Source organism: Triticum urartu, chromosome 2A (genome assembly GCF_056163025.1).
Source record: "Triticum urartu cultivar PI428250 chromosome 2A, HENAU_Tu73, whole genome shotgun sequence".
Lineage (NCBI taxonomy): Eukaryota > Viridiplantae > Streptophyta > Magnoliopsida > Poales > Poaceae > Triticum > Triticum urartu.
The window spans coordinates 304,077,320-304,094,145 of record NC_141874.1 but is presented as its reverse complement, the minus strand read 5'-3'; positions in this window follow the sequence as shown (position 1 = coordinate 304,094,145).

Sequence of the window (16,826 nt, the reverse complement as noted above, 5' to 3'; positions counted from 1 at the left end):
AAAAGACACCTGACATCTGCTCCCGTACTGGTACCACCAGATTTCTCCAAGGACTTTATTATCTATTGCGACGCCTCGCGACAAGGACTAGGTTGCATACTCATGCAAGATCGTCAGGTAATTGCCTATGCTTCACGACAATTACACCCACATGAGGAAAATTATCCCACACATGATCTAGAGCTTGCAGCTGTAGTCCATGCACTTAAAACTTGGCGACATTACCTTCTTGGTAATCGTTGCGAGATCTTCACCGATCACCAAAGTTTGAAATATATCTTCACCCAACCGGATTTGAATCTCAGGCAAAGATGTTGGGTCGAGTTGATCTCGGATTACGACTTAGGAATAACTTACACCCCGGGGAAAGCCAATGGCATGGCTGATGCGCTAAGTCGTAAATCCTATTGTAACAACCTGATGTTACAACAAAGTCAACCACTTCTCCATGAGGAATTTCGTAAGCTTAATCTTCACATTGTTCCTCGAGGATTCCTATCCACCCTGGTGGCGAAGCCTAACCTTACGGATCAAATCATAGCTGCCCAGAAGCGTGATAAGGGCATATCCCGGATTAAGGAAAACATTGCTAGCGGAGTTGCTAAATGTTTCCCATGGATGATCGAGGTGTTGTCTTCTTCGAGAACCGCTTGGTGGTTCCCAAGAAACAACATCTACGCCAGTTGATTCTTAAGGAAGCTCATGAATCCCCTCTCACCATTCATCCCGGTAGTACTAAAATGTATCAAGACCTACGCCAGAGGTTTTGGGGACTAGGATGAAGAGAGAAATTGCTCAATATATTGCTAGTTATGACGTCTGTCGTCGTGTTAAAGCAGAGCATCAACGGCCTGTTGGCACCCTTCAACCTTTGGCTATTCCTGAATGGAAATGGGATAAGATCAGTATGGATTTTGTTACTGGGTTTCCCAGGACCAAGAGAGGGAATAATGCCATCTTCGTCGTGATCGATCGTCTTTCCAAGGTGGCCCACTTTCTACTTGTTCGTGAGAGTATCACCGCTAGCCAGCTAGCTGATTTATACATCTCCTGAATAGTGTCTCTTCATGGTGTCCCATTGGAAATTAACTCAGGCCGTGGGAGTCTCTTCACCTCTCGATTTTGGGAAAGTTTCCAAAATGCTATGGGAACTCATCTCTCTTTTAGCACCGCCTTCCACCCTCAATCCAGTAGTCAAGTAGAGCGAGTAAATCAAATTCTGGAAGATATGCTCCGAGCTTCTGTTATCTCATTCGGAATGGATTGGGAGAAATGCCTTCCATTCGCGGAGTTTGCTTATAACAATAGTTACCAAGCTAGCTTGGGCAAAGCTCCTTTCGAAGTTCTCTACGGACAAAAATTTCGAACGCCTCTTAACTGGTCAAAAACCAGGGAAAGACAACTCTTTGGCCCGGATATGATCCAGGAAGCAGAAGAGCAGGTTCGCGTTATTCGTGAGAAATTGAAAACAGCCCAATATCGTCAAAAGAGCCAATATGATCATAAACATAAGCTCATGACTTATGAAGTCGGCGAGAAGGCTTACCTTCGGGTTACTCCGTTAAAGGGAACCCATCGTTTCAGTATCAAAGGAAAATTGGCTCCTCGTTACATTGGACCCTTTCGCATTCTTGCCAAACGAGGAGAAGTTGCCTACCAATTGGAACTACCTCCGCATCTTTCCAGAGTCCACGATGTCTTCCACGTTTCTCAACTCAGGCGTTGCTTCGCGGATCCTATCCGTGCAGTGGACCACGAAATGCTTGATCTATTAGATAATCTCTCATATCGGGAATATCCCGTTCGTATCCTTGATCAAGCCAAGCATACCACTCGACGCCATAACATCAAGTTTCTCAAGTTTCAATGGTCACACCATTCCGAAAAGGAAGCCACTTGGGAAAGGGAGGATCGTCTCTGACTCGAGTACCCCACCTTCTTCCCAACAGATCCTAAATCTTGGGACGAGATTCTTTTAAGTGGGGGTGAGTTGTCACACCCTAGCTAGTTCATGCATTAGAGTGATTGCATCATGTTTAATTTTCCTAGAAAGATGAAATGGGGATGATAGAACCCCCACCCCCCTAGAACAACTAGGGTTTACTAAAAACTTTTTCAATGAACCTGAAATGCCCTTCTAAAAAGTCCACCCTTTTTGGTTTGGGTTAAAACCTTTGACAAAAATGGTGCACATTTGTCTAGGACATCTTAAGGTCATTGGCTTAATCCATATAGTATTTGCATTTGGGCATTTAAATGCTATAAAATATTTTGAATGCTCAAATAATCATAAACTAAAATGTTTACTGTTGGATATATTCTAAGCAGTAGCCATGATTAACTTTATGATTTTTGGAAATGCCCTGGCATTTTTAATAAAGCCCTAAAGTTACAGAAATAATAGAAAATAAATAAAAACAGAAAAAGAAAGGGTTAGAACTTACATGGGCTTACCTCACCTGTGCAGCCACCTGGCCAGCCCAGCTGGCAGCCCAGCCCACCACCGCCTCCTCCCCTGTCGTCTTCCCCCTTTGCCAGGAGGACGGGCGTGTGCCCGACGCGCGCGCAACGCCGTGCGCCACCTCCTGCTTGCCGCTTCGCCGCTGGACGGGCTGGACGACCTCCACGTCGCGCCCCCGACCCCCTGGACACCTCACACTCCCCCCTGCTCTCTGCCTCGCTCCCTCAACGCCATGGCCGACGCAGCCGCCGCCGTCCCGCCGCCGTAGCCGTAGCCACCGTCGTCTCTGCGCCGCCCTACCTTGTCCACGAGCTCCGCCACCCTCCTCTCCGTCGAGCAGGCCGAGCCCCGAGTGCTCGCGTGCCCCGAAGCCACCGCCTCGACCTCGCCCGACTCCGCCACTGCCGGAGATCCCCTTCGCCGTCACCGTCGCAGCAGGCCATCCCCGACCTCGCCGTCAGCTCCGTCGCAACCGCCGTGAGCCTAGCTACCTCCCCACCCACTCTGTTCCCTCTCTCAAGCCTCGTAGCGACTGCACGTAGCTCACTCGCACGCGCCGCCGTGGAGCTCGTCGCCGACGAGGCTCCGGCCACCCAACGGCCACGCCACCTGGACCACTAGCCCTACCGCACCCCCAGGAACCCAATGCACTAACCCATGCGCCTCTCCGTGCCCCCTAGCGATGAGTCCGAGCTCACCCGAGCTCCGGCCACCGCCAAACTCGTCGCCGGCATCACTCCGGTGACCATTTGGTCAGGCGCGGGTGCCTAACGCACTCACCGCACCTCGTAGCGCCTCGCTAGTGCGTCTGTTTCCCCGCTAGCTCGCTGCAGCAGCAAAACCACCTACGGCCGAGCTCCGGCCGCCGCCCGGCTCGACGCCGTCGTCGTTCCCGGCCACCCCAGCACCAACCAACGCCACCGTTGGATGCGCCACATCGCCAGCTACCCATAGCACCCACCCGCGCATCGAACCATGGCCGGAGCAGCGTTTCCGACGCTCTCCGCCGTCTCGGCCTCGCCGGCGACTCAACACCGGCGGGATTGACCCTGCTGACCAGGGGTTTGACCCCCGCTGACTGAGTTAACCCGGGTGGGCCTAGTTTGACCCCCTAGTCTATGACAGATGGGACCCGCCTGCTAATTAAGTTAGGATTATGACTAACTAAAAATTAGTTAGACTATGACACTGACACGTGGGGCCCACCAATCAGGTTTGTCCTGGGCTGGCGCCTTTGACCCGCTGACGTCACAGTGACGTAGTTATTTATTTTCTAGATTTATTCTTATATAGGAAATTCCAGAAAATAGCCAAAACTTCTAAAAATCATAGAAAATCAACCATAGCTCCAAATCAAACAAATTATATATGAAAAATGATCAGAAAAATTCAATCTTTCCATCTGTAATGGTTTCATGCATGACAAAACACTTTAACCTTGCTGTTTAGGTGAAACAAGCTAATACACTTATAATGCATAAGAACTTAAGCTTCCATTTGAATCTTTGATTCAAATGGACCCATTTCAACTTGTTTCACATTGCATTAGGCAGGACACCTCATTTTGCCATGTCATAGCATGCATCATATTGTTGCATATTGCCATGTGTTGATTATATTCTGTGGTGTCTTTCGTGGTAGGTTCTGCCTCCGAGGATATTTCCGAGTATCCAGCTGAAGGGCAGTACCCTACTACTACTCCATCAGGCAAGCAGCCCCATTGATCATATCGATACAATCCCATGTTCTCGCCTCTGCTCTCGTTTACTTCATTAAGACAACAGCGTTTCAACTGCTGTGTGCTACGGTAGTTGAACCCTTATCCTCTGCATGACCTGTCATTGCCATAGTAACTAGATGAAACCCACTAGCATGTGTAGGAGTTGATTGAGCCATGTATGTGTTTCCTACCTTGCTATGCCTGCTATGCTTAGAGTCGCCCGTTTGGTGTTTCGGGAACCCTGCACACATCGTTTGGGGCCGTTGAGGACACCCCACCCTCTCTGTTCCCTCTCTCGAGCCCCGTAGCGACTGCACGTAGCTCACCCGCACGCGCCGCTGTGGAGCTCGTCGCCGACGAGGCTCCGGCCACCCAACGGCCGCGCCAACTTGACCACTAGCCCTACCGCACCCCCAGGAACCCAACGCGCTAACCCACGCGCCTCTCCGTGCCTCCTAGCAACGAGTCCGAGCTCACCCGAGCTCCGTCCGCCGCAGAACTCGTCGCCGGCGTCACTCCGGTGACCATTTGGTCAGGCGCAGGTGCCTAACGCACTCACCGCACCGCGTAGCGCCTCACTAGTGCGTCCGTTTCCCCGCTAGCTCGCTGCAGCAGCAGAACCACCTACGACCGAGCTCCGGCCGCCGCCTGGCTCGACGCCGTCGTCATTCCCGGCCACCCCAGCACCAACCAACGCCACCGTTGGATGCGCCACATCGCCAGCTACCCGTAGCACCCACCCGCGCATCGAACCGTGGCCGGAGCAGCGTTTCCGACGCTCTCCGCCGTCTCGGCCTCGCCGGCGGGATTGACCCTGCTGACCAGGGGTTTGACCCCCATTGACTTAGTTAACCCGGGTGGGCCTAGTTTGACCCCCTAGTCTATGATAGATGGGACCCACCTGCTAATTAAGTTAGGATTAGGACTAACTAAAAATTAGTTAGACTATGACACTGACACGTGGGGCCCACCAGTCAAGTTTGACTTGGGCTGGCGCCTTTGACCCGCTGACGTCACAGTGACGCAGTGCTGACGCAGTTATTTATTTTCTGGATTTATTCTTATGTAGGAAATTCCAGAAAATAGCCAAAACTTCTAAAAATCATAGAAAATCAACCATAGCTCCAAATTAAACAAATTATATATATGAAAAATGATCAGAAAAATTCAATCTTTCCATCTGTAATGGTTTCATGCATGACAAAACACTTTAACCTTGCTGTTTAGGTGAAACAAGCTAATACACTTATAATGCATAAGAACTTAAGCTTCCATTTGAATCTTTGATTCAAATGGACCCATTTCAACTTGTTTCACATTGCATTAGGCAGGACACCTCATTTTGCCATGTCATAGAATGCATCATATTGTTGCATATTGCCATGTGTTGATTATATTCTGTGGTGTCTTTCGTGGTAGCTTCTGCCTCCGAGGATATTTCCGAGTATCCAGCTGAAGGGCATTACCCTACTACTACTCCATCAGGCAAGCAGCCCCATTGATCATATCGATACAATCCCATGTTCTCGCCTCTGCTCTCGTTTACTGCATTAAGACAACAACATTTCAACTGCTGTGTGCTACGGTAGTTGAACCCTTATCCTCTGCATGACCTGTCATTGCCACAGTAACTATATGAAGCCCACTAGCATGTGTAGGAGTTGGTCGAGCCATGTATGTGTTTCCTACCTTGCTATGCCTGCTATGCTTAGAGTTGGGTCAGGTCTGGTTCATCTGGGTGATGGGCTAGAATGAAATGATTATGTCGGTAATGTGAGGTATGTGTTGAACATGTTTTGGTAAAGGTATCGATGAGAGGCCGTGTAGGAGTACATGGTGGGTTGTTTCATTGAGGCTGTCCATAAGAACTGAGATCTGTATGCGTCATTTAAGATTCAGCTACTACCACACATTGGGCCCTGAAATATGACCCCGCTCGACTTGCTGACCCCTCTCGTCCACTGTCCAGGAGTTGCAACTAGTTTCTGGTGTTTGTAGGTTATGTGTTGGCGGCCGTGCGTAGCGCTGACCCTAGGGGTGGGCTATGATGCGGTAGATACACCGTGGCACAGTGTACCGAGTCGCCCGTTTGGTGTCTGGAGAACCCTGCACACATAGTTTGGTGCCGTTGAGGACACCCCGGCCGGATTTCCTTGCGGATGGAGCCCGAATAGGCGATAAACCTGGACTAGAGACTTGTGCGGTTAGTCAGGTTGTGGTCTACACCCACGTCGGCTTTCGCTTGAAGTCTGCCGAGCACATGTCGTGTGCAGACGCTAAGTGGTGGAAACATGTGTGACGAAGTACACCCCTGGAGGGTATAAAACTATTCGAATAGCCGCGTCCGCGGTAAAGGACTACTTGGTTGCCTATACAGTTCATAGACAAGTTAATGGTTACTACTAAAAGACTCAAGATACGTGTGAGTACTGAGGATGGCCCTCTCGTAGGATGACGAGGGAGGATCCCCGGTGGAGTATTGTGTTGGTGATTAGTGGACTCGTGTGCGAAAACTATTTTACTAGTGGTGTCTCGTAGGATAGCTTAGCCAAGAGTCAAAGCTGGCTTGCTGCAATAACTCCACCACCTTCTTGAGAATGAGCATGTATAGTAGGTTCTGTTGTAAGACTTGCTGAGTACCTTTGTACTCATGTTGCTTTAATTACTGTTTTCAGACGACAACACCGCCCCCTCCGATGGGTTTTATGTAGACCTCGACGTTGATGAGTAACTTGCCACCCAGGTTGTGATCCTGGCCATGGAGGGCCCTATGTAGATAGACAGGCTTCGACAAGCCTTCTTTCTTTCTAGCGTCTGTACTCAGACTATTTGCTTCCGCATGTACTTGTATGCTTGTATGACTTGAGTGTCGGGTCATGTGACCCCTACCTGTATGAATATGTTATGTATGGCTCTCTGGAACCTTTTAAATAAAGTACTTGAGTTGTAGAGTTTTGTTGTGATGCCATGTTGTATTTGCGCATATCGAGCATATTGTGTGTATGATTGAAATGCCTGGTATGTGTGGGATCCGACAATCTAGTTGTTTATCCTTGGCAGCCTCTCTTATGGGGAAATGTAGTCTAGTGCTCCTCGAGCCATACTAGTCCGCTACAGCCCGGTTCACCGAAGTCCTGCTAGCCCGGCACTACTGCTCAGGACACTAGACTGGTCGGCATGTGTTTCACTTTGTTCCTATGTCTGTCCCTTCGGGGAAATGTCACGCGATGACATCCGGAGTCCCGCCTAGCCTGCTACAGCCCGGGTTACCCGGAGTCCTGTTAGCCCAGTGCTACAGCTCGGATTCACACGCTGCTGACCGACATGCTCGATGTGATTCATGTAAGCCTGTCTCCATAGGTCTGTGCCGCTTTGGGTTCACGACTAGCCATGTCGGCCCGGGTTCTCTGTCATATGGATGCTAGCGACACTATCATATACGTGAGCCAAAAGGCGCAAACAGTTCCCGGCCATGGTAAGGTGACACTCGTGGGGATACCGTGCGTGAGGCCGCAATGTGATATGAGGTGTTACCGGCTCGATCGATGTGACTTGGAATCGGGGTCCTGACAGCCAGCCCCGAAGAACCAAGTCCGGCAACGGTCTGGCCAGTTCATTATCTTTGGTTCGATCCCTTTATCAAGCAGATCATTCTCAGCCTTGGCCCACTTAGGCCGGGCTTTGAGGTAGCCACCTGACCCCGTGCGATGGTCAAGCTTCTTCTTTGCAGCATTTTTCTTATTTGTCGCCGACTTCTTCTTACTCTTTTCCAATGTCTTGTAGGCCACAAGTGCGGGCCAGTGATCTCTGATCTTCTCATATCTGCCGATGAATTTGGGTGTCTCTTCGTTGTCGACAAACGTTTTCAGCTCATTTCTTCCACCTCCTAAATAGCTCTGCCATCTTCTTAAGAGCATGAGACTTGATTAATTGCTTTTTAACTGGCTTCTCCGGATACTCCTCTGCCGGTATGGTGAAATTTACCTTCAGCTCAGTCCAAAGATCATCTTTCTGCATATCATTGACATAAGACACCTCAGGGTCTTCGTTCTTAGGCTTATACCATTGCTGGATGCTGATCGGGATTGACGGTGTCCTGGACTAGGGGTACTCAACACATCATCTCCCGATCTGATAGATTGGGCCGAGGACCCCCGTGGCCGTATACTCATGGGCCAGTTTGGACAACTGCCGCATACAAGGAAGATTCCACAAGACTTGGCGATCAAGACAAGGACTTCTCCCCACCGGCGTATTCGGCTAGGACTCTTGTTAACCTGGGCCTCTGGTGCATTATATAAACCAGGGCCAGGCTAGTCGATAGATCATATATACATACAATCATACCATAGGCTAGCTTCTAGGGTTTAGCCTCTATGATCTCGTGGTAGATCAACTCTTGTACTACCCATATCATCAATATTAATCAAGCAGGGCGTAGGGTTTTACCTCCATCAAAAGGGCCCGAACCTGGGTAAAACTTCGTGTCCCCTGCCTCCTGTTACCATCAATACTAGACGCACAGTTCGGGACCCCCTATTCGAGATCCGCCGGTTTTGACACCGACATTGGTGCTTTCATTGAGAGTTCCGCTGTGTGATCGACAAAAGGATCGATGGCTCGCCTGCAGATCAACTACGACTTCGGCATCCTCGTCACCAGCTCGACTGGTCACCTTGGTTCGACCAAGAACTGCGCCCCGTGTTCGGATCACCATGTTCGGATGAGGGCCTTCATCAACACCAACTCCGATCTCTATCAAGATCATGGAGGAATCGTCCATGGAGCTCGGGGGCTCAACGTCAACATTGCCCTTGGGCGACTGTGCTGTTTTTCCGGACAGCGAACGTGTATCCTCCGCCACCGCCTCCTCGAGCGTCGCTTTAACGATCGCTTTGGTGGAATTGTGAAGAATCGAGTCTAAAACAACCCTGGAAAATTTTGTCGAGTTCCGATGGAGGAATCTCTGGCAATCTATGATATACCGGAGCCCTGTCAAATCTGGACGGGAATCTGGATGAATTTAGGGCGTGGTGTCCAGCTTCTAGCTCGGACGTCCTTTGAAAGATCCAACCTTTGATCGGCTGCGGAATTCCTATATCTAGCACCTCTCAAAATTTCAGCTCGATCCGACTGTCCAAACTCCAGGAACCTTCCGATTAGTGCATCACTTTTCGGATCTGTTTTCTGCGTGAAAACGAATCCGACCCGAGTTCGTCTTTTTTATGAACAGGATTTTGGACATCCCTTTTGAAGGAAGTTTTGTATGGGGTATTGTGTTTTGTTCCCGAACACATCCCACTAACTTTAAGATCTTTTGAACATGATCTTCAACATCATGCTGGTGTCAAACCAGTCCGGCAATATTGCTCCACGGCTGCCGACCTGCGCTAGACACGTCGTCACTTTGTTGAGCCGAGCTCAACTTCTTCGGATCATCATCTCGGCAAGCCGAACAAAAGTCCGGCATCGCGAAGGATAAATCATCACCAACATCGCCGCCCCACAGATTACACGGAGCGGGCATACCGGCATCACCGCACGGTCGCTTCATCAAGCCGGCATCGACCACGTCACGACCTGCATCGGCAGGGCCGCACTATTGCTTCTTCAAGCTGGTGTCCATCACGCCGACCTACTTCGACTCATCGGCTGACATCGAGGCTTCGCCATCTCTTCATCAACCTACTCCGGTAATGGGTGTGCGGATCGAGTCCCAATTTTGGGAATCACCTTCCTTTGGATTGCTACAACAAATAAACCAGGTGCTATTAATCCTAGTATTTTTTGCTTGTTTGGGTTCAATTTTTCCCAAGGAATTATTACTTTGATTTGTCCATCATATGTACACAGGTCTATCAAATGGTGGCCGCATTAACGACGGTCGCATGGTGGTCCGGTCAGTCTCCGTACATAGTCCGGCGAATGCCGCATCCGGAACTCGGACCGACCTGTGAATTCAGGCTTTGCCACGCCTTTACCGCATCACGCCGACGCCCTGCATCGACATTGACTTCGACGCCGGGCCATATTTATTTTATTACTCACTTTGCATAAATTATTTATTATGCAACATTTTTTTAATTATCATTATTACTATTATCTCCGGTTTGCACTATTTTTTGTGCACAGGAAAACGATCTGGGGACTTCGGCGTCACTCTGCCGGTCTGCATTGACCGTGCTATGTCACCACTTCGTCGTGTCGAGCTCTCCGCTCCGCCACCTCGGGACTGGCTTGGGGGATGTAACCTTGCCCCGCATCAAGCTCGGACCGCGTCATCAATACCGAACACATTAACCAGCTAAGTCGCTTTCATGCTCAAAGCTTTAATTTCTAACTTGTGTTCGGTTCGACCAAGCATTATACCTTTTTGGAAAAAGTTTCTTGTAAAAATTCTTCGTTGTCCAAACTTTGTTTGTGACACACAAATTCAAGGACCCAATTCACTTGGGGGTTTCCTTTATGAAGCTTTTCCTCTTGCATGTGATTATACTTGTACGGCTTCGTTCCTTGTTCGTGTATTATGCCACAATATGCACCATGTTGACTTAAGAGATTTGCAAGCTGGGTTGCCTCGCTCCTGTGTTTACCCCTACATTCCTGATTGTTCGGCTAGGGAGTAAAGGGAGCACCTCTGCGATTGTCACGATCGGGTCGCCCGAGCCGGACCTCAGACTGGGTGAAGCCGAAAGCTAGCGCTCTTATAGTTTTCAATGATGGTCGGCACACAACGGAACTCATGAGTACAAAAAATCTATTGCACAAGTCTCATAATAACAATGAGCACCGAAGAAAGGTATCGGTGGGGGTACTATTTTCTTCGAAGATGCTTCTTACACTTCACGGTAATATAGCATAAGTTCCCTGAGCGCGCTTTGTCTGTTACAGCCTTATGGCCTGATTGCCTGGTTATTGGAAACACCGTCGATATTCTCGACCGATGGAGTACATAACACTTTTCGGTCCTTGACCGAAGAGGGAGAAGCTGACGGTCGGTTAAGACGCGTTTAAAGTTCGGTTGAACATAGATATGATATAAGTACTTCGGTACATGCAATCATTCTTCTACCCAAGTCATTTGGGGGCTCGTAAGTTTACTTGAGCCGTTTTATAATAAGTGTTCTTCTTCTTAGTCGTTGCAAAGTTTTATTATTATTATTTATCACTCCTTTTTTCGACACGAGTGTGCGGTCACTAGCCAGGGAGCCTAATTTCTCTCTCAAAGCCGCTAGAGTTTAGTTTGCTAAACTGGCCTGATGAGAAGTACTCCGCCCTCGGGATAGGAGGTTGAAGCCGTAGGCTGACCCACTCGAAGTCTTGAGATAGGATGTATCATGTTAAAGCACGACAGAAGCACTTCTTTTTTCTAAGACCAACTTTCGGATTGGCACCGAACACTTGATATTGTTCGGACGTCATGTTTTTACTAATGTTTCTTGGTTTTCCAAGCTTTTTGGCACTTTTAAACTATTTGTGCTTTTCCAGCATTAGTCTCGCAGTGCAACGCCGGACACCCTTAGGGATTCGGCAAAAACATTCTCAGATATTGCTATATATGCATCGGTTTCGAATTTTGTCTTCGGTCAATAGTTGGGTTGCCCGGCTCCTGCACTTGCTTCCTATGTTCCGTTTTGTTCGGCTAGGCGTGCAAAGGGAGAACCACTGCGAGTGTGCTTCCAGCTCACATGGTTAAGCACCTCAGTGGAGAAAGCCGAAAACTGACTTTCACAATAAGCGTAAACTGGTCAGCGATCCGATGACTATGTTAAATGATGGGCCATTCATAACATTGGCCGAAGTGTTTACGGCTTAACCCCGACTGTCGCCGAACATTACCGAGGGCTATTAACTGGCCTCCCAAACTAAATCCTCAATATTTTGCTCTTACATTAGACCTGAGGTTTAATGATCATGCTTAGCATGACAACCCAAAGAAAGGAACCGATAGCGGGACTATTTTCTTTGGAAGACATTTCTTCTGTTAAACAGTAATATAACTCTCTGCGTACCTTTGTTTATAAAATCGTATGGCCAGATTGCCTTGTTTGCTGTAAATCTTTGCCCTCATAAAGGCTTTATAAAGTAGGACAAACACTCCTCGGCTACTAGCCGAGGAGGTGGAAGCCGATGGTCGGTCAACAAAGTTTTGTACAATGTGGATCCGAGCATTAATGACGTAAAGTACTTGGATACATAAGAGTCATTACACATAATTTGTGATTTTACTATGGATATTGATCCTTAATTCGGCCACCCGTGCCCGCATTAAGGCTCGGGGGCTACTGGGCTTCGGGCTTATTATTTACAAATATTAAAGGGGCACATTGATCCCCTGATCTGGTGTTACCACCCGACCAGTGTCTCGGGGGCTACTGCATTGCTTGTCCAATGCAAAAAAATTTATGTGCAATATAGTTTCCGAGGAGATTTTGATCCTCAGGTTGGTCGGCCGCACCCAACCTGAGTCTCGAGGACTGAGCACGCCGCTTTTAGTATCCCGAAGTATTCTGCCGAGCTTGGACTTGATCCTTAGGCCGATTTTGCAAATCAACCTGAGTCTCCGCGGCTACTGGGATCAGCGGTCTTACGTCATCCTTCAGGTGCATCTCGGGTTTTAGACCGATACACACCTTGAGGGCTACTGGCTATATATCTCGGCAGAGAATAAATTGCACCAATAAAAAATATCAACAAAAATCGGCCCACATTCGGGGTGGTGCACCACCTCGGAAGCAGTCCGGCATAAAGCTCGGGCGTTAGTGGCTGGCTCCATAGAGGGCATTTCCAGCATTAAGCTCGGCTAAACTCCTTCAAACTTCTTTGAACCAAGGTGATTTACGACACCTCGGATACAGTCCGGCGTTGGAGCTCGGATACATAGTCCGGCATTGGAGCTCGGATACAGTCCGGCGTTGGAGCTCGGATACATAGTCCGGCGTTGGAGCTCGGATACATTCCGGCATTAGAGCTAGGAAGCGGTCTGGCATTGGTGCTCGGCTGCAAAAGATACCTTGAATGCAGTCCGACGTTGGAGCTCGGACGCAAGAGGACGCTGCCGCCCGGGAACAATTTCAAACCCGAGGTGTGGCATAAAAATAACAAGGCATTAATAAAGGCCGGAAACTTAAAGGGGCTCCTCGGATACCCGATGTATAAACTTGTCGAATTCATTTCGGCGATCCTCAAGATCGAAGATGAGAAGATTTGTTGAACCAGTTTTCAAGACCGACGACCGAAGATGAAGAACAGTTCGGAAGAATCGAGGAGCGTCCCTAACTTGAAGACCGGTTCAGGGGGCTACTGGCGGTGTCCTGGACTAGGGGGTACTCAACACGTCATCTCCCGATCTGATAGATTGGGCCGAGGACCCCCGTGGCCGTATACTCATGGGCCAGTTAGGACAACTGCCGCATACAAGGAAGATTCCACAAGACTTGGCGATTAAGACAAGGACTTCTCCCCACCGGCGTATTCGGCTAGGACTCTTGTTAACCTGGGCCTCTGGTGCATTATATAAACCAGGGCCAGGCTAGTCGATAGATCATATATACATACAATCATACCATAGGCTAGCTTCTAGGGTTTAGCCTCTACGATCTCGTGGTAGATCAACTCTTGTACTACCCATATCATCAATATTAATCAAGTAGGACGTAGGGTTTTACCTCCATCAAGAGGGCCCGAACCTGGGTAAAACTTCGTGTCCCCTGCCTCCTGTTACCATCGATCCTAGACGCACAGTTCGGGACCCCCTACCCGAGATCCACCGGTTTTGACACCGACAGGGATCTTTTCCCTAACAAGAACCCCGCACTGAGCAGAAAATGCATCCTTTGTCCGGATGGGTTCAATCGGCATGCCATCGTGCGTGATTTCTGTGATCGCAAACCTTTCATCCGAGCGCAACTTTTTCTTCGGGCCTCGTCTCTTTACCGAAGTTGTGCTCTGTAACACCCTCGATGCGACTATAGCTCCCACGTGTCGAGGCACGACTTAGAGGCATAATCGCATTGAAGGCATATGTCGCAAGTGAGGTAATCTTCACACAACCCATGTAATTTAATAAGGGAAAGAGATACATAGTTGGCTTACAATCGCCACTTCACACAATTACATGAATAAACATTACATCAATCAAATACACTCATGGTCCGACTACGGAACCAAAATAAAAGAAGAACCCCAAATGCGACAAAGGTCCCCGATCGACCCCAACTGGGCTCCACTACTGATCAACTAGAATGGAGCAACACAAAGGACAAGATCTTCATCGAGCTCCTCCTGAGCTTGGTTGCGTCATCTGCACGAACTCATCGGCACCTGCAAGCTGGTTTTGGAAGTATCTGTGAGCCACAGGGACTCAGCAATCTCGCACCCTCGCGATCAAGACTATTTAAGCTTATGGGTAAGGTAAAAGGTATGAGGTGGAGCTGCAGCAAGCGACTAGCATATATGGTGGCTAACATACGCAAATGAGAGCGAGAAGAGAAGGCAAAGCACGGTCGATAAAAGTATGATCAAGAAGTGATCCTATAGCAACCTACGTCAAGCATAACTCCAACAACCGTGTTCACTTCCCGGACTCCGCTGGAAAGAGACCATCACGGTTACACACGTTGTTGACTCATTTTAATTAAGTTAAGATTCAAGTTATCTACAACCGGATATTAACAAATTCCCATCTGCCCATAACCGCGGGCACGGCTTTCGAAAGTTCAAATCCCTGCAGGGGTGTCCCAACTTAGCCCATCACAAGCTCTCACGGTCAACGAAGGAATAGACCTCCTCCCGAGACATTCCGATCAGACTCGGTATCCCGGTACTCCAAGACATCCTCGACAATGGTAAAACAAGTCCAGCAAGAGCGCCCGATGCGCCGACATCCTGATAGGAGCTGCACATATCTCGTTCTCAGGGCAACACCGGATGAACACTACGTACAGCTAAAACCAGCCCTCAAGTTTCCCCGAGGTGGCACCGCAAGTGGCTCTAGTTTGGACCAACACTTAGACAAGCACTGGCCCGGGGGGGTTAAAATAAGATGACCCTCGGGATGCGCGACTCCCAAGGGAAAAAAGGCTAGGGGGCGAATGGTAAAACCAAGGTTGGGCCTTGCTGGAGGAGTTTTATTCAAAGCGAACTATCAAGGGGTTCCCATTATAACCCAACCGCGTGAGGAACGCAAAATCCGGGAACATAACACCGATATGACGGAAACTAGGGCAGCAAGAGTGGAACAAAACACCAGGCATAAGGCCGAGCCTTCCACCCTTTACCAAGTATATAGATGCATTAATTAAATAAGATATATTGTGATATCCCAACAAGTAAATAAATGTTCCAACAAGGAACGGCCTCCAATCTTCACCTGCAACTAGCAATGCTATAAGAGGGGCTGAGCAAAGCGGTAACATAGCCAATCAACGGTTTTCTAGGACAAGGTGGGTTAGAGGTTTGACATGGCAATTGGGAGGCTGACAAGCAAATGGTAGGCATCGTAGCATTGGCATAGCAAAAGAGCGAGCAAACTAGCATAGCAAAGATAGTAGTGATTTCGAGGGTATGATCATCTTGCCTGAAATCCCGCAAGGAAGAAGAACGAGTCCATGAAGAAGATAAACGGACGTAGATGAACGGTTCCTCACAATCACGACGTTACCGGAACCAACCCGAAGAAGAAAACACCGGAAAAGAAGCACACAACATAGTAAACAACCACGACATGAACATGGCATGATGCACAATCAAGTATGATGCATGTCCGGTTTAATGAGGCATGGCATGGTAAAGTGCACAAGCAACCCTACAAATTAAGTGGAGCTCAATATGCAACGAGTTGCATATTGACGAAACACCACGATAAGTTATTTAGTTTGATCTCGTCTATGTACCCCAACAATATTAAATGTTGTTAGCATGGCAAGAGAGTGAAGCAAATGAAAACTACCTATCTAGTCAAGGTTAAATGAGGCCGGAAACAACGAACAACAATTCCGGAGACTCCTCATGAGCATATTATAGATTTGGTACTGTTCTGCCCAAAACACAATTTTAGAGTTGTTTAACATGCAAATAAAGGTCACCATGATAAACTAGGCAAAATTCTACCCCATTTACATATAAAGTTTATTAAAATCGGAGTTACGGTTATTTAGTTATGAATTAAATCATTTTAACATGCCATAGGAGCAAATTAATGCAAACAACATTTTAAGCATTTCAAACATAGATGAAAGTTGGATATTATTAATTTACACAAAATTCTGAGCAAGTTTCATATATAAAACATTTTAAATCGATGCACGGTTAGTGAGTTATTAGATGCATGAACTAGGAGGACTATTCTGTAAAACTGACAAACTCTTGGAAATTAGATAAAATCGCCCAGAACTGGAAAAAAACGATGCGGGCCGAATCTGGGCAAGCCCAACGGCAGGAAAAAAATAGGAGGCGCTGGGGAGTGTGTGGCCTCACCCAGTGGGTTTCGGCCCAGGTTGGAGGAGGAGGCAGGCCGAACGAGGCCGGCTGGAGCTAGGCCGAAGGCGAGGGCGGCGCGCTGGGCCTGGGGCGGAGCAGGTGGCCCACGCGGAAGGAGGCGGAGGCGCTCGTCGTCCTCCTCGAGCAGGGACGGGGCAGGGGTCA